This window comes from Pelobates fuscus, chromosome 7, assembly GCF_036172605.1.
Source record: "Pelobates fuscus isolate aPelFus1 chromosome 7, aPelFus1.pri, whole genome shotgun sequence".
NCBI lineage: Eukaryota > Metazoa > Chordata > Amphibia > Anura > Pelobatidae > Pelobates > Pelobates fuscus.
In genome coordinates this window covers 202,168,259-202,192,379 of record NC_086323.1, presented here as the reverse complement: position 1 = coordinate 202,192,379, position 24,121 = coordinate 202,168,259, and the positions used below count along the sequence as shown (strand labels likewise).

The 24,121-nt window shown below is 38.7% G+C and overlaps 1 pseudogene; it reads left to right on the top strand.

The window, feature by feature from the left end:
• Positions 1 to 23,753, top strand: part of LOC134569297 (zinc finger protein 850-like) — a 55,561-nt pseudogene extending 31,808 nt beyond the window's left edge.
• Positions 23,754 to 24,121: the final 368 nt, after the last annotated feature.

Sequence of the window (24,121 nt, the reverse complement as noted above, 5' to 3'; positions counted from 1 at the left end):
CCCTCATACACTTACACAGCACCCCTCATACACACACACAGCACCCCTCATACACGCACACAGCACCCCTCACATACAACACCCCCCCCCCACACACACACACACACACACGCACCCCCCCACACACACACACACGCACCCCCCCCCCCCCCCACACGCAATTGCCGTGTTGGCACTTTAAGGGAAAAAAAGTTGGCATGTATTGCGGTTTGGGCACTCGGGCTCAAAAAGGTTCGCCATCACTGGTATAGATGCTCAGTATTATTATACAGAGCGACATGTTTATTATCAGCGTATAGATACTCAGTATTATTATACAGAGCGACATGTTTATTATCAGTGTATAGATACTCAGTATTATTATACAGAGCGACATGTTTATTATCAGTGTATAGATACTCAGGATCATTATACAGAGCGTCATGTTTATTATCAGCCTATAGATACTCAGTATTATTATACAGAGCGACATGTTTATTATCAGCGCATAGATACTCGGTATTATTATACAGAGCTACATGTTTATTATAAGCGTATAGATACTGAGTATTATTATACAGAGCGACATGTTTATTATCAGCGTATAGATACTGAGTATTATTATACAGAGCGACATGTTTATTATCAGCGTATAGATACTCAGTATTATTATACAGAGCGACATGTTTATTATGAGCGTATAGATACTCAGTATTATTATACAGACTAGTGATTACATTATTATGTGGATACTGTGGTGTATACCAGCAGTCCCCTCTAGGGGAGCTTTGCACAATGCACAGTTTGTCCCTAACCAGCTCCTGTAGTAAGTGTGCAAGGCATGCTGGGATGGATACACCCCCTAGATTTGCTCTCTCTTCCCAGTGTGTGTATGGAGTTCGGCCATGTTGGGTGTATGTTACAGCTGGAATGTGTATATCAACAAAGGGATCGAACATAATATGTGACTTGTGATCAATAAATCCTGGCTGATTAATAGACGGTATGTTATTGTAAGTCCGCTATCATCAAACATAACAGGTACTCGGTATCATTATACAGAGCGACATGTTTATTATCAGTGTATAGATACTCAGTATTATTATACAGAGCGACATGTTTATTATCAGCGTGTAGATACTCAGTATTATTATACAGAGCGACATGTTTATTATCAGCGTGTAGATACTCAGTATTATTATACAGAGCGACATGTTTATTATCAGTGTATAGATACTCCGTATTATTATACAGAGCGACATGTTTATTATCAGTGTATAGATACTCAGGATCATTATACAGAGCGTCATGTTTATTATCAGCCTATAGATACTCCGTATTATTATACAGAGCGACATGTTTATTATCAGCGCATAGATACTCGGTATTATTATACAGAGCTACATGTTTATTATCATCAGCGTATAGATACTGAGTATTATTATACAGAGCGACATGTTTATTATCAGCATATAGATACTCAGTATTATTATACAGAGCGACATGTTTATTATCAGCGTATAGATACTAAGGATCATTATACAGAGCGTCATGTTTATTATCAGCCTATAGATACTCAGTATTATTATACAGAGCGACATGTTTATTATCAGTGTATAGATACTCAGTATTATTATACAGAGCGACATGTTTATTATCAGTGTATAGATACTCAGTATTATTATACAGAGCTACATGTTTATTATCAGCGTATAGATACTGAGTATTATTATACAGAGCGACATGTTTATTATCAGCATATAGATACTCCGTATTATTATACAGAGCGACATGTTTATTATCAGTGTATAGATACTCAGTATTGTTATACAGCGACATGTTTATTATCAGCGTATAGATACTCCGTATTATTATACAGAGCGACGTTTATCGCTGTATAGATCCTCAGTTAAATGGTTATTTTTGTATTTTATTTATAAAAAAAAAGTCAGCCTGATCAGAGAGCCCTCTGATCACAGTGATCACTGGTACGGTACTGAACAGCAACGATAATGTACAATAGTCACGGCAGCAGGGAAGGGGCTAAGGGAGATTTGGGTTGCTGCAACTGATAAAATAGTTTATTATCAACCATGAAGTTCTATAATAATTCTTCAAATAATGTTAATGTTGTTGACAATGCTTATTGTTCTAGAATTTCTCCACCCATAAATCTTTCTATCATATCTATTTGTTTTTGTTTACATCATTTTCTTTCCCACTAATATCTAATACCTAATTGTAACAAATGTTTCATTCAATCAGAGAATGGTTTACTTTATAATAACTTGGAAAGAATCATTTAAATTCATTAGCATCACTCTCGTCATTAGCATTGTGATGACGTATTAATGTAATACATCTTAACATAAAATGTTACCTAAACATGTGTTCTGACCAATCCATATTCCTTAGTACACTACAAATGACTAAACTAAACTTGGGGTCACACTGCCCAGAAACTCTTATTCGTAGTCCATGTCTTACTCAGGGTAATCATAAAACAACGTATTCATTGGATATCGTCATATCCAGAAACCTATTCTCCCTAGTACATAATCTTAACTAAACTTCAATTCCACTTGGATCTCTGAACTCTTATATTCAAGGTATTCTTAATGTATATAATGACTTAATATTAAAGGACCTCTGGGTCCCACTCCCGCTGGTCTCTAAGGGGAGGAAGGGGTTAATCACTTACCTTTCTCCATCCCCGGGCTCCTTCGGCGCTGGGACTCTCCTCCTTCTTCCGACGTCATTGGCTGAATGCGCATGCGCGGCAAGAGCCACGCACGCATTCAGTCAGTCCATAGGAAAGCATTGCTCAATGCTTTCCTATGGACACTGGCATCTTCTCACTGCGATTTTCACAGTGAGGAGCACGTAAGCGCCTCTAGTGGCTGTCAATGAGACAGCCACTAGAGGCTGGATTAACCCATATGTAAACATAGCAGTCTCTCTGAAACTGCTATGTTTACAGCAGGGAGGGTTAACCCTTGATAGACCTGGCACTGAAGTGGTCCTTTAATCAATATAAATTATCCTTCCTTAGTTTTCTTCCTTTAGTTACCATTGTTTGTTTTACTTCACCTCGATATTAACAAAATATTTATTCTAGTGACTCTATGAAATACAATTGAACTCAATCTTTGTAGTATTAAGTAACCATGATCCTTATTTTATCAACTTTATGTTTTATCTACCTCTGATACTTCTCATCCTATGTATAGGTAATAATGTAATAGTTCTCTTCATAATTTTACTCCATGTGTTACACATTTATAAGTTCTCTCTTTTGGTATGAATACACTCATAACTGATAGATAACTATCCATTGTCTGTTTTCTTCTTTGTTAATATTTAGGAATTGATATGTATGTTAGTGTCAGTCTTTTATTTCTTTGTAAGTCTGTTAATCTTCTGGATCAAATTAGCTCTGTAGAAGCTTCCGTCACAGTTTGCAGGTAAGATGAAAAGTCTCTTTCACAGTCCGGGTTCGCTCAACTCTACTCACACTCAATATAACATACATTGCATGTTCCTAACAACTGCTACATTAGTGTATTTCATTCTGAGACACTTGCAACCTTGATGTACATATTTATTCTAATTAATTCACCTAATATTTTCCTATAACACACATAAAAACATGAAAAAAGAGTACAGACCAACAATTCAGTAAAACAACAAATAACCATATTGTAACGGACCGTTTTGCACACAAGAGGTTAAAAAACGTTTAGGCGATATTCCCCTTTTCAGATGCACAGGCAGCTACTGCAATCACCAATCTCCCACATTGCAAACACATGAATACGCAAACTCCCGAACTGCAAACACATGAATTCACCAATCTCCCGACCTGGAACGAGGGGAATGGTCCAAACTCCTGAACAGGAACCACACGAATGCTGTAAACAGCCGAACAGGAAAAACCATACGAACAGTTTACACTCCTGGCAGTCACACTATAACAGCATACAATCCAATTCCCCCCAAGAACGAGACGACAATTCGCTTGAGGGTCAAGCAGAACTGATTTACTGGGGCTACCTGCCAGGCTTTTATGCAGGTCTCCCACCTGGTGGACACTCCTCTAGGGGACCAGATGGGAAACTGGGAAACATATTGGACATTGACAAATCAAAGACATACACCTTTAAACACTCCCACAATGCATCACAATCCCTCCTCTCTGTCCTGGAGGTAATTGGGAAGTAATCCAATTATCTTCAAGGACAGAGGCAAAACTCCATTAGCCACATGGCAGACAAAGGACAATAAAAGACAGAAAATTACATACTGTTACATTTATCACATAGAACATACACATTCTACCTATCCCCAGATAACTTAGATCTGAGCGCACATTATTACCGGATGGCGCTCAGATCACATACATACAGTTCAATCGCCATGGAGCCAAGGTCTTTCATACAGTCTTTCAGTATACGGCTGGGCTCCATGGCATAGCTATCTGGGGTAGCATGGCTTTAACAGTCCGCAGAAAGGCACGAATACGCTCTTCTGCAGAGAAAATAAAAGGTTTGAACTGCCGGGCCATAGTCTAAAGGGAGCAGGCGAGCAACCAGGCTCCTCTAGTGGACAGTGGCGAGGCTGGTTTCCCCACACATTTATCTTATTTTTTTGTGCTGGTCTTAACTGGAATTAGCCTGCACACATATCCATGCTCATTCTCTAAACGAATCATATCTTGTGAAGTTATCTGATTCTTATAACTCTGTGTTACAATGCATTGCTTGTTTGTCTCCTAATTTCAATTTAGCTAAAATTGCTCTTATTTGTCTGGTTATCACTTTACAAGGAAAGGCCTCTATTGATTTATTTCCAATTGTATTTTCTCTGTCAAAAGTATCAATCAACAAATTCATTTTTTAATTTGATTTAATTTGAAATTGCGGATAAAATATCTGCAAGACCTTAAAAGGACTCTCCAGTGCCAGGAAAACAAACCATTTTCCTAGCACTGCAGGTCCCTTCTCCCTCCCACCCCCCATCTCAAGTTGCTAATGGGGTTAAAAACCCTTCAGTGACTTACCTGTATCCAACACCGATGTCCCTCGGCGCTTGGTTAGGCTCCGCCTACGCTGGCGTCAGCAGGGGAGACCTATTGTGCATGCACGGCCAGTGGCGGGGCAGACCTAATGCGCATGCGCAGCAATGCCGCACACGCGCATTAGAGCTCCTCATAGGAAAGCATGGAATAATGCTTTCAATGCTTTCCTATGGCGATTTCGCCAATAGCGTGAGGATGTCCAGCGTCGCTATAACACACTTTTCGTGTTCTATGAACACGGAAGTGTCCTCTAGTGACTGTCTAGTAGACAGCCACCCTGAAAGGTAAATATTGCAGTTTATGAAAACTGCAACAATTACACTTGCAGGGTTAAGGGTAGTGGGAGTTGGCACCCAGACCACTCCAATGGGCAGAAGTGGTCTGGGTGCCTGGAGTGTCCCTTTAAATAATGTTTATTGCACCAAAAACAAATAACTTTAGGAGTTATATTCGGCCTTTAATTGTTAATTCTGCAGTTTTTAGTTGAGAAAAGTGGGAGGGGTTCAACTGTCTGTATCACTCTTTTACAAGGAGGAGGCTTCTTTCTCTGCCTAATTCCATAAAGCATTTTAAATCCTTCATTTCCGGGTTCCCTCCTTAAGTTATCCAAGAACAAAGCAACTTCTCAAGTTCGTTTTTCTTTAGCTATCACAATTGCAGTTAAATCTAGAGTTTCAAATTTTTTCACAAATTCACTAATTAACTGATCTTCAGAAAAATTAGCATCCAGCCTATATATACTGTAATGGATCACCTGGCACCCCGACTGGGTACCTCCGTTGAAGGATGCTCCTAGCGCTTCTTGAGGGCTCCAAGCACTTCACTAGACACCTCCAGGCACCTGACACTCAGTCCTGGGAACTCTGGAATCGAATGGGGAATTAGCTCTAGTCCTTACAAGGACTTTCCTCGTTGGATCTCCTGTAAGCTGGAACAGCAGACACAGGAGCAAGTCTCTTCCCTCCCTCCAGGACGACACACAGTTTTGGAGTGTAAGCAGGAACAGAATGCACTGAGGATTTATTGCTTCTTATATACACATTTTCCAACAAGGTTACCACCCACGTGGACCTTGTTGGGCACGGAAAACACAAACGTAACAACCAATCACATACAGACACACCATCAAACACTCCCTTTCATTACAGTAAAATCCTTCCCTAGATAATTGGGCTAATTACTGTATCAGCTCAGTTATCGCCAAGTGAAAAATACTTTTTACACAATTTCTATAACTTTAAACTTGTACATCACATTTGCATAAAACATACATTTTCAGAAACAGCATGATTAGGGAACAAACATACTCAAAAATCATGCAAATCTGTTAAGCCGTGAAGGAGTTAGCTGGAAGTCTCCTATGACCTACCGCATGCACGCACACACATTTTCATGCCCAAAACAGTTCCACAGATTTGGGCTGTGTGGCCGGTCTATTCATCCCAGTTAAAATATCATTCGAATGCACAAACGGGTGCCGTCTGTGCCGTTGAGTATCCAATTTTAGTTCCATGAACTCGACAGCAAAACCCCGCTGACCGCGTTCGGCTAAATTAAAATGGCCGCCGCCATGTGTTCATATGTCAAATGGCGGCCACTTTGACTACTTCAGCACTTCGACTGCATCCGAAGGGCCATTGCAAAACTACAAATCCTTTCCCATAGTAGTTAAAGGGGCAGAAGCAGTGTAATAAAATCCAATATGCCCCAATAACATTTTTGGGAGGTGTCTTGTTTCCTTTTTCATCTGTTCAAAGCAACCATGAGGAGCAGTAGGAGAGGTATCCTCACCTATTTCTGTGTGATATTGAGGGTAACTATCTTTCAATTCACAGTTCTCTTGGTGACCCCCCTCTGTAGAGAGCTGATATTGATTTTTAGTGTTCCATGTTTTTGCTAATGAGACAAGTTCCTTCCATGAGATTTCTGGGGACTTAGTGAAGAAAACATGATGGACAGCCACCTCCCAGTGATGATACATGTGTCTTACTTCCATGGATATCTGGACCAGGATCACACTATTTCCTTTAGAGTACCCAAAACGGGTCTGTCACGATGAGGCGTACCTCCACCAGTCTGAATAGTTATTTTTCGTAGCTGCTCTTCACATGGAACTGTGGGCTTCTGTACTTGTAATTCAATGAACATATCAGAATTGATGTTAAAAACTGTACCAATAATGTGACCCCCCCCCCCCCCCCCCCTGGGAAGTGGCAGAAGAGTGGCCAAGAGTAACATTTCTTTGCAATATGACATTGCCAGGTAGAAGCAGAGTTGTCTGTGGGCGTAAATGTCTTACGATGGCTTGAAAGCCACCCAATCAGAGTGCTCTGTGTCATTTTACACAGCGTGGGAAAGTTCTTTTGAATTTTCCCACACTGTGCAAAATGACACAGAGCACTGGGATTGGATGGATTTCAAGCCATCCAATCACAGTGCTCTGTGTCATTTTACAAGCGTGGGAAAGTTCTTTGGAATTTTCCCACGCTTGTAAAATGACACAGAGCACTCTGATTGGCTTAAACCCACCAATCAGAGTGTTCTTAGCCTAATTGCAGGGCGGGGCAAGGCTTTATAAGCCTTCCCCCACCCTGCGGAGCTCAGTCTGCGAGGAGCCCTCCATGGGTGAAGACGGATTATTTTTTTTGGCGCTCTGGTTTTTTTCTTTTTCGTCTGGTTTTTTTTGGGCGCTCGGCTTTTTTTTTACATTTTTAGTTCGTGGGTATGATGGATTTTTATTTGGCCTCTTTGGAGGCTGAAGAAAGAAGATTTTAGAAAAAAGAAGACGTCAAATGGTAAGTTTTTTTTTTTTTTTTTACAGGTTAGTTCTTTTATTCCCCCTCACTATTTTTAGGGTGAGGGGGGTAGGTAGGGGATAGAATGTTTTGGGTGAGGGGGAGGGGGTGACTAGGGGCTTGGGACCCCTAGTCACCTTGATTGGGGGGGTGTTTCATTTAGGGCCCCCACCCACCGCTCAGGGGTGGGGTCCGGGGGGAGGACAGTAGATCCCCCCCTTATGGTTTTATTAGGGCCCCCACCCACCGCTCAGGGTTGGGGGCCGGGGGGAGGACCGTAGGTCCCCCCCTATCTTTATTTAGGGCCCCCACCCACTGCTCAGGGGTGGGGGCCAGGGGGGAGGACAGTAGGTCCCCCCTTATTGTTTTATTAGGGCACCCACCCACCGCTCAGGGGTGGGGGCCGGGGGGGAGGACAGTAGGTCCCCCCTATCTTTATTTAGGGCCCCTACCCACCGCTCAGGGGTGGGGGCCAGGGGGAGGACAGTAGGTCCCCCATTATCTTTATTTAGGGCCCCCACCCACCGCTCAGGGGGGAGGACAGTAGGTAAGAAGGAATTTTTTCCTAGTTTGTTGCAAAATTGGAAGCGCTTCAGACTGGGTTTTTTGCCTTTTTTTGGATCAACAGCAAAAACATATGTGAGGAAGGCTGAACTTGATGGACGCAAGTCTCTTTTCAGCTATGTAACTATGTAATTGCTAGAGCCAACAAACTAGGCTATAATGTGCAGTGTCTAAGGCCAGTAAGGTATTGTCATGCACAAAGCAGGGCATTAATTCAAGGGATGAGAATATAATGTTGCTTCTTTATAAATCTCTGGTAAGACCACATCTTGAATATGCTGGCGGGCTACAACATTATTAAAAGGAATGGAACATTTTAGCTAATAAGAAAGTTTAATAAATTTAAACCTCTTTAGTTTAGAAAAATGTCCTCTGAACTTTTTCTAGTGCCATAATATCCTTTTTTTTCGAACAGGTTTCCAATATTGCACTGCATATTCAAGGTGTGTATAGCAAAGGTACACCTACACCAATATAGAATAATGGGTCCAAGTCCAAGAAATTACTTTTCTAATATAAATGGAAAAAAAACTTACTTTCAGAATATTCTAACCGTATCTTGTACATAAAATATCGCCGAACAGAATACAGAGAATACAGCTGATAACCTATAGAAAGGTAAAACAATGGGGGGCGGAGCCTGAACGCCGAGGAGAACGGTCGCAAGCAAGCCGAGCTCCGAGGCTCACACTGAGAGAAACTATCAGAATAATCTCCCTCACAACCCACCCGAAAGGCAAACACCCCAGGACCACATGGGGAGAAAGGGGGGGGGGGAAACGATACCAAACAGGCCCACCCCGGGCCTCACGATCGGGGAGATGTGGAGGCAAACACGAGGAGTCACTGAAACAAGCATGGCGGCGTTACATGGCGGGTGCTCAGACTTCTCGGAGGAGATGTCTGACGATGCGGAGGAGGTGCACCCACAGCCCTCTTATCCACCACAGAAGGTAAAACACCAAGAACGGGAGGCAGACTCAGAACCGATCACCACAGCGACCATGAAAACACTGCTAGAGGATCTGAAGAAAAGCTTCCATGACGATGTCACGGCGCTCCGTGCAGACCTCAGAGGCCTGACAGGCCGCATCACTAAACTGGAGGGCTCCTAACAAACGCAGGCCCAAACCATAGCCATGCTGCAACACAATATGCAGGACCTGAAACAGCAAACCCAACAATGCGAACACCGCCTCGCTGAGCTGGAGGATGCCAGCCACGAGGGACGTCATTGTCACCCTCCGCAGCGGCAGGGACAGGGCGGCGATCATGGCCTCCCTTCGCGGCAGAACCCCCTACCGCTTCGAGAGCATGGACCTCTCGTTCTATGCAGATCTGTCCAATGGCACCCTGGCCTGGAGAAGATCGCTCAAACCACTCACCTCAGTACTCCGCATTCACGGAATAGAGTACCGCTGGCGCCCCTCCAGAGCACTGACGGTCCAACAAGGATCGAACATATACACCATCCGAGACATCCAGGACGCTCTGGCCATGCTGAAATCCTTGAACCTACCCCAGGACTCGGTACTCCCAGTAGGACCAGCAGGTACCAATAACAACTCCCCAGCTTGCACCCACTCCTGGAATCCAGAAAGGATCACTCCATTCGTCCCCCAGCACTCCACACCTGACGCTTATGCCGCGGTCACAACCTAAGACCACAAGCCACTTACCTGCAGAGTATCCTGCCGCATACCATTTTATTCTCGGCCCGGGGGTAGGAGCTCCAAGTTACTACCTGACTTACCCCTGCTACAATTAGCAGAAACCGTACTTGTCCCTGCCTGTGATCACAGTAAGCCACTACTGAAGTTAAGACGGATGTGACATTGAAAAAGAGCTTGGGCTTGGGGGGTAAGAAGAGGGGGCGTCATGACGTGCTTTTGAATAATACAAAGTCATATCAACTAGCAAAATTGCAACCCTGCATGAAACAGGAAGACGAAACCTCAGATAAGTTCACTACTTCATAAATTCTCCCAGATATAATTTATACTACAAAGCAAAAATTCATATATCGAATTATTATTTATTTATTTTTTTTCTAATAATATATTGAAAATCAAAATGGTTATATATATATACTAAATGAAGACAGCTAATTGATGCATAATTATATTTTATAATTGCACTCTCTTTGCCCAAGTGGAAAACTCGAGAATTAAAATATCTGCTATCTCATTAAACTGACAATAAGGGCTGGTCAACTAAGAAGCTACTTCATTAAGGCCTAAAGAAAAATCTAAGACAACAAAATTAAAATCGCTATATATTCACACTAAATGAAGACAGTTAATTGAAGCATATTTATATTCTATAACTGCACTATCTTTATTGCCTAAGTGGAAAACCCGAGATTTAAAAAATCCTTTATCTCATTAAAACTGACAACAAGGGCCGGGCAACTAAGTAGTGAATTCATTAAGGCCACAGGAAAAACTTAATACAACAAAATTAGAAAGGCTATATATTCACATTAAAAGAATACAGTCAACTGATGTATAATTATACTTTATAACTGCATTATCCTTTCTGCTTAAGTGGAAAACTCGAGACTTAAAATCTCTGCTACCTCATTAAAACTGACAACAAGGGCCGGTCAACTAAGCAGTGATTTTATGATGGCCTCAAGAAAAATCTACGACAATAAAATTAAAAAGGCTATATATTCACACTAAATGAAGACAGCTAACTGACGTATACTCATATTCTATAACTGCACTATCTTTATTGCCTAAGTGGAAAACCTGAGACTTAAAATATCTGCTATCTCATTAAACTGACAATAAGGGCTGGTCAACTAAGAAGTGACTTCATTAAGGCCTCAAGAAAAATCTAAGACAACAAAATCAAAAAGGCTATATATTCACACTAAATGAAGACAGCTAATGGACGCATATTCGTATCCTATAACTGCACTATCTTTATTGCCTAAGTGGAAAACCGGAGATTTAAAAAATCTATTATCTCATTAAAACTGACAACAAGGGCCGGGCAACTAAGTAGTGAATTCATTAAGGCCACAGGAAAAACTTAATACAACAAAATTAGAAAGGCTATATATTCACATTAAAAGAATACAGCCAATTGATGCATAATTATATTCTATAACTGCATTATCCTTTCTGTCTAAGTGGAAAACTCGAGACCTAAAATCTCTGCTATCTTATTAAAATTGACAACAAGGCCCGGTCAACTAAGCAGTCACTTTATGATGACCTCAAGAAAAATCTAAGACAACAAAACTGAAAAGGCTATATATTCACATTGAATGAAGACAGCTAATTGAGGCAAAATTATATTCTATAACTGCACTATCTTTATTGCTTAAGTGGAAAACTTGAAACTTAAAATATCTGCTTTCTGATTAAAACTGACAACAAGGGCCGGGCAACTAAGTAGTGACTTCATTATGGCCTCAAGAAAAACCCAAGATAACAAAATTGCTGGAAAGAAGGATAAAAAAGATTTACCCCAAGACAGTTCAATGTCTACATATTTCTCCCCACAAGAGCAGAAAGATAATACAAAAAATAATAAACACAATCTGGAAGAATCATTGACTAATGTGGGAAACATTACGATTGAGGATAATAAGGATCTGATCACAGCTTCTCAATTACAAGATCGCCTAAGCGCTAACCTGTCTGAAATTAAGAACATATTAAAAATAAGTATTGCTGAAATTAAATTCGAAATTAAACAGGAAATCCACGTACTTATGGCAAGATTCCAAAACTTTGAAGATCAAATAGTCAAAATCGATTCTCATATTCATTCTCTCAGAGACGAAAATAAACAAATGAATCAAAAAATTCAAGAACTGGAGCTGAAAGTAAACGACATGGAAGATAGAAGTAGACGCAATAATCTGAGGTTCAGAAATTTCCCGGAAACAGGACCGCAGGAAAACTTAAAACAGACCTTATATCAATATTTTCAAGCCATGAACTTACCCATCAGTGAACCTGACAATATTATACAACGATGTCATAGGATACTCAAACCTCAAGCACTACAAGCAGACATTCCTAGAGACATTATCGTTTCTTTTACCTCATCGGAATTTAAAGATAAAGTACTTCGGCTTGCAAGATCAAATCTGACAACTACCGGCCAATTTGGGAAGATCCAGGTTTACCAAGACCTATCATTCGCTACTAGAATGAGAAGAAAATCTTTCAACTCTTCTACACAAATTCTCAGAAAATTGGACATTAGATATAAATGGCTATTCCCAGTAAAAAATAGCCCTCACTTTTGAAGGCATTAGGGAGACATTCGATTCGAATATAAAACTTATACAATGGTTAAAACTAAAGAATCTGATAACAGAATAGGAATATAGAGTGTCTCGTTGGGGGGGCTAGGGCGTTCTTGTTTTTCTTTTTTTTTTTTACAATTTTTCTTGTTAAAGACACTATAGAAATTACACATGCATAGTCACTACACAAAGTAGGGTTAATTATTTTACTCTCTTTACTGTCGATTGATGTAGACACACTATTAACATATCGTAACTCTACACTTATATTCAGGGTAATCTTTCTTGGCTTATTAAGAATTGTAAGATATACACACACGATTTACACATTGATATTTTACATTTTATATAGATGTGGATAACACATGGGAAATATAAACCCATTCTTTGAGATAAACACTAAAATATCTTAAGAAAGGGGAAAGAAAAAGAAAGGGAAAGAAAGGGGAAAGAAAGGAAGAAAGAAATAGGGGAAAATAAATGGGAAGGAAGGGAAGGGAAATGAGAGAGAGGGAGGGCGGAAGGGGGAAGGGGAGAGGAAGGGAGACACTCAATTTAATATTTATGTACGAGGCTATTCTTTCTTTTTCTGTTTTTGTTCTCCCTTATTCTCCTTTCCTTCATTTATATTGAATGATACTCAAGGTTTGACTATGAAATTGATTACCACACACTATTCAATATGATACTGACAATATCTCTAAACACACTATAAATATTTCAGATCTATTGTCAATATAGAAATTAGTGCAAACTCTTTCACATTTTTTCTTTTTTTTTTTTTGTTTTCTTTTTTGAGCAAAACACATCACTATTATATCACAATTTTATACTTATACCGAGGGTAATCCCTTGCGGTCTATTAACACTGTACGATAACCTATACCATGTATACATTCTTATCTTAAATCTCTCTGATAACGCTGATAACACACAACTTATAAATTACAAATTTAACTTTCAGAAGATATATATTATATTATCCTTTAAAAATAACCACTTAATTTATTTTCTATTTACAAGGTTTTCATCTCTGTATAAATATCGAACAATTTTTATTTTTTTTTCCCTTTCAGAGCCCTCCCCCCTCTATATGTAGTTTCGCTACATTTACTCCGGAGACCTTATGGGCTCCATAGGATGTGGTAGAAATTTCTACCTAAGGTATGCGATATTTCCGGGAGGGGTCAGACCTCTATCGGCCTGCCCTTCCCGAAAATTAGGAATGAATGGTTGTATGTATGTTAGTCAGACTGAGATGATAGATCACCTAAACTTTGAAGCATACTATCTTTGAGAGTATTGAGTTCCAATGTGCAGGGTTTAAATACGAATAACAAGAGAAATAGGCTATATCATTCTTTAATTCAAGACAAAATTCAAATAGCCTTTATTCAAGAGTCTCATTGGCTTAAAAATTCTAGACAAAGTTGGGGAGGAGACTTATACTCTAAAATCATTCATGCGTCCTTGACTGACAGAAAAAAAAGGGGTGTCGCAATTATTTTTAGGAATGACCTCAAATTGGAAGTTATTCATTGTGAACTGGATAAAGAGGCTAGATATATTATCTTAGTGTGCAATATCGATAATAAGCTATATACGCTGGTGAATCTGTACCTACCTAATGTAGATCCAATGACTACTTTTTCCCATCTAATGACCAAGGTAGATAAAATTTCCAAGGGCACATTGATTATTGCCGGAGACTTTAATTGTGTATTAAATCCTACTCTGGATAAACAAACCCATGTGCTGATTAAAACAGATAAAAAAAATACACAAACAAGCGAAAAGATTTAGTAATATATGTAAATTATATAATCTCTGTGACCCATGGCGTATTTACAACCCTTACGAGAGAGATTATACTCATTATTCAAATGTACATGGATCATTTTCAAGGATAGATTTATGTTTAACCAATCCAAATTCTTTAAAAACTATCCACACAGTTAGGATTAAGCAAAATCTTTGGGCAGTCCATAGCTTCATTATTATGGAAATAGGCACTGTTCCCCATCCGGGAATCTCCACGTGGAGACTCAATAATTTACTAATTGAAAACGAGAAGAATAGAAATGACTTAAAGTCTCTAATAACCCATTTTTTTGAGGAGAATCGCCCTCAGGATACCTCTTGTTCGACTAATTGGTGTACACAAAAAGCAGTAACAAGAGGTTACCTGATTAAAATGGGACATATCTTTAGAAAAAATAATGGACAATCTTTGGCAGATTTATATATTGAATTTTACAGGCTCTCCAATTTAAATAAACAACAATCCTCAGAGGAACTAAGAGCTTTATTAAAACAAACACAACATTTAATTAACTTTAAAGAAGAACAAAGAATTCAAATCAATATAAACAAATTAAAAGTGAATTATTATCATATGGGAAACAGAGCCTCTAAAAATCTTACAAAAAGATTACAAATTCACCAAGCTAGAAATAGAGTGGAAAAACTAATAGATGGAAACAGTACCTATACCACTCCAACTCAAATAGGACAAAAATTTAATCAGTATTATAGACACTTATATAATCTCAATGGTACTCCTCAAAATAGTGATGTTTTAAAATATCTTGGAAACATTCAGATTCCAAAAATTTCTCCTGCAGAATTAGTGTTCCTTAATTTACCATTTACACATGCAGAAGTTCAACAACAAATTGAAAAACTACCTTGGAATAAAACTCCTGGCCCTGATGGCTTTACAAATGCTTTTTACAAATATATGATGCCACTATTGCTAACTCCCTTAACCGATTTGTTTAATGAGATCATTGAAAACAAATCAGCACCCAAAGAACTACTCCAATCCAACATAATCCCTATTTTAAAGCCTAAAAAAGACCCTAATGATCAAAAAAATTACAGACCTATTGCCCTAATAAATGCTGACATGAAGATCTATTCTGCAATTATTGCAACTAGAATAAATACTGTTATCGATAAATTGATCCATCGAGATCAAATTGGGTTTGTGCCAGGCCGTATGTCCTCTAATAATACCAGAAGAATAATAGATATATTGGACATCGCCAATAGATCCAATATTCCCCTCCTGACCCTGTCTCTAGACGCTGAGAAAGCGTTTGACAGGGTCGGGTGGGGATATCTTAGGGAGACACTGACTGCGTTTGGTTTCCAGGGCAGAATTTGTAATGCAATTATGGCATTGTATTCCAACCCCTCTGCTAGGACAGTGGGCCCCAACATCTTAGCTGGATGGTTCCCACTCCGAAATGGTACCAGACAGGGATGCCCACTGTCCCCACTTCTATATATTTTAACTCTGGAGCCTTTGGCTATTGCTATAAGGAATAATTATAACATTAAAGAATTCCCCATTGCACACACCGAATTAAAAATATCCCTATATGCGGATGATGCTTTGATATCATTGACCTCACCAGAATCATCTCTGCCTTTTCTTATGCAAGAAATAGAATCTTACAGTTTGATTTCCAATTTCAAGCTTAATATCTCGAAATCAACCGCCATGTATACCAACCTATCACAGAATGCGGTTAAGAGATTATCGGATCTATATAATTTCATTTGGTCTAATAAGGAAATAGAATATCTTGGGATTATTATACCAGTAGAGATTGAGGATATAATGGAGATCAATATTCTTAGAATGATCAAAGAAATGAATTATAAATTACAAAAGTGGAAAAATTTGGAGACTACTTGGATCGGCAGAATTAACATTATAAACTCATATATACTGCCAAAGTGGTCCTACTTATTTTCCATGGTACCTATGAAAATCCCAAAGTCTTGGCTAAATATGATCCAATCATATTTTTCCAAGTTTATATGGAAAAACAAAAAAACGAGAATTAGTTCTAAAGTCTTGTCTAAGAGAATAACGAACGGGGGATTAAATTTTCCTAATATTATTATTACTTATTATGCAAATATGATAAGACACATATTCTATCTTCAAGACCCACAATTTTTAGATGAACCTTGGCATATTTTGGAGTCACAGGTTGTGATGCCCAATAAATTGGAAATCTTGATGTGGAAGGAACTACTGGGTAAATCGCATTTTTTTACGCAGATTGAATCATATATACTTAGCCAATCGTTAAACATCTGGCAAGAAATCAAAAAACTGTTGGGTTATGTAAACAAGATACCAAAGACTTGTTCTTTGGCGGTAATTGAGCAGAATGTAACTGATTTATCCTTGAATATTTGGTTTGAACACGGTATAGATACTATTTCTGATATTATGATTGACAATAGATTAATATCATTTCAACAGATCGTAGATACCTACAAATTACCATCTAGAGAAATCTTTACGTATTTAAGGATTAAACATTACTTACACTCCTCTATTATTGATAACATATCTACAATTTCTAATCAATTAGAAATCATATTTTGTAATAGATCTAAGAAAAAAGTCACATCATTGGCGAATGTCCTTTTAAAAGAAATAGATCAGATACCTATAAAGATCATAGATTACTGGGAAAAAGAATTAGACATATCAATTTCAGAAAAACAATGGTGCTCATCTATTTCTCACTTAACAAAATATATACACGGCATAAATTTGGTAGAATGCCATTTTAACCCCTTAAGGACCAAACTTCTGGAATAAAAGGGAATCATGACATCTCAGACATGTCATGTGTCTTTAAGGGGTTAAATTAATATATAAATGGTACTATACTCCATCTAGACTTTCTAAGATGTACCCACATTTACAGAATATATGTTGGAGGTGTGGGTCGTTTGTTGGGACATGTATACACACTTGGTGGGAATGTCCGATTGTAAAGATATTATAGTCATGGACCTACGATGTTTTGTATGAGTTGTCTCATAAAAGATTGGAACAAAATCCAGCTGTAGCGATTTTACATTATAACTGGAATCTGGACACACAAAAAATTAAATGCATAGCATCTCACTGCTTTGTGGCTGCCAAAATTTTAATCGCCAGAAACTGGAAATCATCTATTCCCTTCCAAAAAATACATCTCATTAATCAAATTAAATACCAACTCTCGATGGAAAATAATCTTACCAATAACATATCGAGCTCAACCCTTAAAAAAGATATTTACAAACTGTGGTTAAACAAAATGATATCAATCTATGAATGAAAATGGGTAGCCCCCTACTATTTGTTAACTGTAACAGTAATGTAATAAACTAAAGGTGGTGAAAATACGGGTAACTCTAGTACATTTTTATGACCTAATATTAAGATGAATGGGAACCGTGGGTTTGATTTACTATTATCTACCCCTTCTATATGTAGAAACATTGATATAGTCCTGGACGATCATTAGATGTGCTTCATTAAGATGTCTTATTGGAAAGGATTATAATACTCATATTGCTCAAAGGAATGATCATAGTTACCAATATTAATGGAAAAAAACTCAAGACTCCACGATGTCTACTATTTACCCTAAATAATATGGCCTCCCCGCCTACCAAATCCCTGCCCATATTGAAGTAACAATATGTACAATGACTATGTTTTTTTTTTCTTTTTTTACTCCTGACTGGTGATAATTAGCTGGGACTGATCTATCTCTCAGTCTGAAAGTATGAATGAATGTGTGAAAGATGTATTTATTTTTTAGTAAGTCAGTCAAATTACGCTTTATGATGTATTTTTTTACAATATTTTTTTATAATAGGACAATACATTTGTGACTTGAATATGATGTAAACTAAAACCAAAATTCACAAATGCTTTTGATATGTTTAATGAATACTATCTAATATAGTGGCTGACTGTACAAAACAAAAAATATTAAATAAAGATGATTAAAACAAAAAAAAAAGAAAAAGAGCTTGGGCTTTACATTTGTACTCATTTTTTAAAGTTCTATTATTATTTTATTTTTCAGTTCATGTCCACCTCTCAAAATGTTTGCATCGCACGACTAAAACCTTTTTTGGGCTATTAGACCATTGGTAGAAATTAACCTATTAGTTGAATCTGCCGTGAGGCAACCAGAACCATGAGCATTATCTAATAATCATTTGTGCCCCGTGGTGAAGCTCTGCTATGCATGTGGAGTCAAATAGTTATTTGCCCCCCCCCCCCCCTTTTTTTTTTCTTTCTCACCTTCTTTGGCATTAACAACAGCAACATAGATGCTACAGAGTTGAACTTTACGGACTCTCACTTTTTCATGCTAGCTCGACATGTCATCAATATATGTAATACCAAGCCAACATTCACCCTCACTTGTAATGTTATATATTTTTTTTTCTCTCCTTTTGTGTTAAGATATAACTCCAGCGACATATCACGTTGTACTTGCTATTACCTCGCTAGATACCAACACTGTGAACCCTAACCAATCGCCCACTACTAAGGGCAGCAAATAGAAACGCATATACAAGCCTGTCTGAGACCACTTCACTAAAAAGGTACAGCCACGCTGTTAGGCAAATACAGCACACCCACACAATACGAGGCTAACCAGTCTAAAGCTGTATGAATGTTTCATCTCTTGCAAACGCAACACCAAACAACCACAACCTTAAACTCCACTCCTGCTGTTGCAGACATGTCTAACCTAGCCCCCTTTAATACACGCGACCTTTGCAGCATAGACTGCTCCACTATCAGATCTTTGTTTTTGCTGCCGGCACAGCATGTTACCCGCAACCCCTAGCATAACCCGTAAGTGCTCTCCCTTAGTGAATGCTGCACGCTTAAACCCATAATACCCAACATATTATAAGTGGACCAACCGTCACCATACCCTATATAGCCTGGTGATCTCATTGCATGGCTGTTAAACTTACCTAAACTCTTTAAATGAATAAGCATAGGTAGCTACCCGTCAACTAGCTAACACCTCGGGTACCTCCACACACCCTGTCTGTATAACATACAATGCCATCTGGTACTACACTAATGATACACAAGTCTATTAGAATTTGTGCATGAAACTCACTAGCTAAACTAAGCCTAATTTCTTCTTCTTTTTTCTTTATTGTTTTCCTTTTTTTAAATCAAACTAAGCGATGTGCACCTACCCATGCCAAGGTTTAAACTCTCTAATTCTTAATACACTTTTGAGGCGTTGGACCCTATTAGGTTCTCTCATAAAACGAAAACTGTGCTGTATAATCATATGCCACGTTATGTTTACACTGTTTGATGTATCGCTGCTTGTGACTGCTTTTGTGGCTGAACAAGCCTTTTGTTATACCACGCACAACAAAAATAAAGAATAAAAAAAAAAAAAAAGAAAGGTAAAACAATATAATAGTGTAATACAGCTAAAATAAGTTGCTGTGAACTAAACTCAATTGCTCTCAATAGATGGAGTCTTGAAAATGATTGGGGGTCTGGTTCAGGGTTCCCTAACAGATTTTGGTTGATGACACCACAGTATGGAAAGCCAGACTCAGGATATATCAGAAAATATAAACTGCTTTATTCTATGTATATCAAAAAATGAAATAACATACAAGAACAATGGTCCTATGTGTTTCATCTCGCAAAATACTTCTTCAGGGACACCATACTAGTAAAAATATAATAAAATCAATCCTAAAGCGGCATATACCTCCCCTCCCCTTCCCCCCTCCCCCAAGTTCTTCATACTATATGGCCATCCTTCTATCTAATTGGTGGCCCTGTGGGTGTGTCCAACGATATTCAGCTGTTTTGGCTTGTCCAAAATCAATTTTCCAGAGTACTACTTGTTTGATTGACATCATTTATGGTGCGTCACTGCCTGTAGTCGCGTGCGTTCCAATTGGTGGCCATCATGCATTTCACGCTCCAATTTTAAGTGGTCCTCAGAGTTACAATGTACAGAAGGTTCTATCTTGAGAGTAAGGAAGCCTACAAGGCTCAAAAGGGACAAGTATCAGAAATAAACAGCAGCATGTAACTGAATCAGGAACCAAGTTCCATTAGACTAGAGTCCAAAGCTTAGGCCGGGCAGTATCTCTCAGGTAATTGGAAAATTTAAGATAATTTATTAGGGGAAGTAATCTTTAAACATTTTATTTTTGTTCCAGGTGTTTGTCTGGAACATAATAATATGACCAGAAAAATGTCCCCCCCTATTTTAGATCTTTAATGCTATTATAAATCCCCTTCCTTCTGTTTGATTAGTTTCAATACCCAGATAGAACTCACATGCACAAGCCTTGGCTCTAACTGTATATGAATTAGAGCCCCCCCCCCCCCCCCCCCCCCCAAGAACGAGACAAAGCTCCGTGATTCAAGCAGTGAACAGCCAGAGCTGTGGGTTTATTGTTCTTATATACACATTAGTACCACCCACAGGGTTTTGGAAAACAACCAATAAACACGTACAATACACTCAGACACTCCCACTGAAAATCCTCCCCTCTACCTGTGATACAATTACCTTACACAATGGGTAATGTAATTATCACAGGCAGAGAAATAGTTTTTCCACATTTTAAAAGTTTGCATCACATTCACATAAAATCAGAATCAGCATACTCCAAATACAAACATATACGTCAAAATCATACAAATTGGTCCAGTGGTTCAAAAGATAGATCGTAGTCCTTTGTGACCAAATGAAGCATGGCTAAAACCAGTTCCACAGAGTCTTCTATCCTGGAGATAATTGGGAAGTAATCCAATTATCTCCAAGGACAGAGGCAAAACACCATTGAACACATGGCAGCAAAAGAAAATAACATACATAAAATATATAACTGTGCAGCTATTGCATAAAACATATCCCCAGATAGCTCAACATATCCACAGATAGCTCAGACCTGAGCGCACATTATTACTGAATGGCTCTCAGATCACACACACATACAGTTCAATTGCCATGGATCCATAGTATTTCCCATAGTCTTTCATTATACAAATGGGCTCCATGGCATAGCTATCTGGGATATCACTGCTCAAACAGGGGAAGCACTGAATGACCCGGCTTTCGTGTCTTTGCAGGGGAAAATCAAGCATTTCAACATGGGGCCATAGTCTAAAGGCAGCAGGCGGGCAACCAGGCTCCTCCAATGCACAGTGGCGAGATTGGTCTCGTCACATCCGTTTTTCGAAGTATGGTAATTACCATTTCCATTTTACACTGGCAGGTTAAACCACATATCTACTACATATCTACTACAATTTCAATATCACAACCTTAGGTAGTAGATGCTGCATGAGTTTAGAATGTATGTGATATATACGCAGGATGTGTAATTTGTTCCTCTACCATCAATGCAGACAAGTGAGGCTTTACGGACTAAATCTAATTTTGCAAAGCAAATTGAAGTAAAAGAGAGTATAAACAATGTTGCTGGTGAAGGGGATAAAGCACACAACATACTTGATTTCTTCTCAGCCACCATGACACCTGATGGTCATATTTCTTATCTATTAAGGAAATATTGTCTGTTTTTCTAAGTATAGCAAACAATAATTTATAGTGACCGATTTCCTTTAACTCCCAGTATATTTCTTTCAGGTGTGTTTGTCAGGAGAGGTTATACAGAAAGAGGTGACAAGAACAGAAATACACGCAGCAAGGCTATGAAGAAATCTTTTAATAACAGAACCAAGGAGTCTAACTCTGAAAAATCAAGCATTTTTTCAGATTCCTATATGTTATCAAATGCGATCATAAACCCCAAACCTTTCTCGTGTTCTGAAGGTGGAAAATGTTTTAGGGGTCACTCCAATCTTATGAAACATCAGAGAACTCACACAGGAGAAAAACCATTCTCATGTTCTGAATGTGGAAAATGTTTTGGGCAACATTCACATCTTGTTGCACATCAGCTTACTCACACAGGACAGAAACCGTTCTCATGTACTGAATGTGGGAAATGTTTTGCCAGTAAAGCAGGGTTTGTCAGTCATCAGATAACTCACACAGGAGAGAATCCCTTCTCATGTACTGAATGTGGAAAATGTTTGGTCTCTAGAGCAGGGCTTGTCCATCATCAGAGAATTCACACAGGAGTGAAACCGTTCTCATGTTCTGAATGTGGTAAATGTTTTAGGTATCACAATAGTCTTGTAATACATGAGAGAACTCACACAGGAGAGAAACCATTCTCATGTTCTGAATGTGGAAAATGTTTTGGGCAACATTCACATCTTGTTGCACATCAGCTTACTCACACAGAACAGAAACCGTTCTCATGTACTGAATGTGGGAAATGTTTTGCCAGTAAAGCAGGGTGTGTCAGTCATCAGATAACTCACACAGGAGAGAATCCCTTCTCATGTACTGAATGTGGAAAATGTTTCGTCTCTAAAGCAGGGCTTGTCCATCATCAGAGAATTCACACAGGAGTGAAACCGTTCTCATGTACTGAATGTGGGAAATGTTTTAGGTATCACAATAGTCTTGTAATACATGAGAGAACTCACACAGGAGAGAAACCATTCTCATGTTCTGAATGTGGAAAATGTTTTGGGCAACATTCACATCTTGTTGCACATCAGCTTACTCACACAGGACAGAAACCGTTCTCATGTACTGAATGTGGGAAATGTTTTGCCAGTAAAGCAGGGTTTGTCAGTCATCAGATAACTCACACAGGAGAGAATCCCTTCTCATGTATTGAATGTGGAAAATGTTTTAGCAGTCACTCAGGTCTTGTTAGACATCAGAGAACTCATACAGGAGAGAAACCGTTCTCATGTTCAGAATGTGGGAAATGTTTTGCTAGTAAAGCAGAGCTTGTCAGTCATCAGAGAACTCACACAGGAGAGGAACCGTTCTCATGTTCTGAATGTGGAAAATGTTTTAGGTATCACAATAGTCTTGTAATACATCAGAGAACTCACACAGGAGAGAAACCATTCTCATGTTCTGAATGTGGAAAATGTTTTAGCGGTCACTCAGGTCTTGTTAGACATCAGAGAACTCATACAGGAGAGAAACCGTTCTCATGTTCTGAATGTGTAAAATGTTTTGTCACTAAAACAGAGCTTATCCGTCATCAGAGAACTCACACAGGAGAGAAACCTTTCTCATGTTCTGAATGTGGAAAATGTTTTTCCATTAAACATTATCTTGATAGACATTTAGAGATCTCACACAGGTGATGAATAAATACAATTACAAACCACCTTTTGACTTATGTCATAAAACAAGCATGTATAAAAACAGTACATCTTGAATCTTCCCCATTTTAACACTACCTGCCCTACAACAAAATCCACCTTTTCAAGAACGGTACCTTTGAGCAGATGTATTAAAAAAGGGGAAACCTTGGCCTAAAATAGGCACATACCCACCCTTATAATAATGAACAACTCAAACCATGTTTTATTAGATTAACCAATGATATTGTGTTCATGTGAGGATGTGTTTTGAAGCTTAATACAGCCCTGGCGACTGTGGGCAGAAGTGCGGCGGTTTGTCCCCTGTTCCAGCTAGATCACCCTCAGCTTCAGTATTCTCATAAGAACAG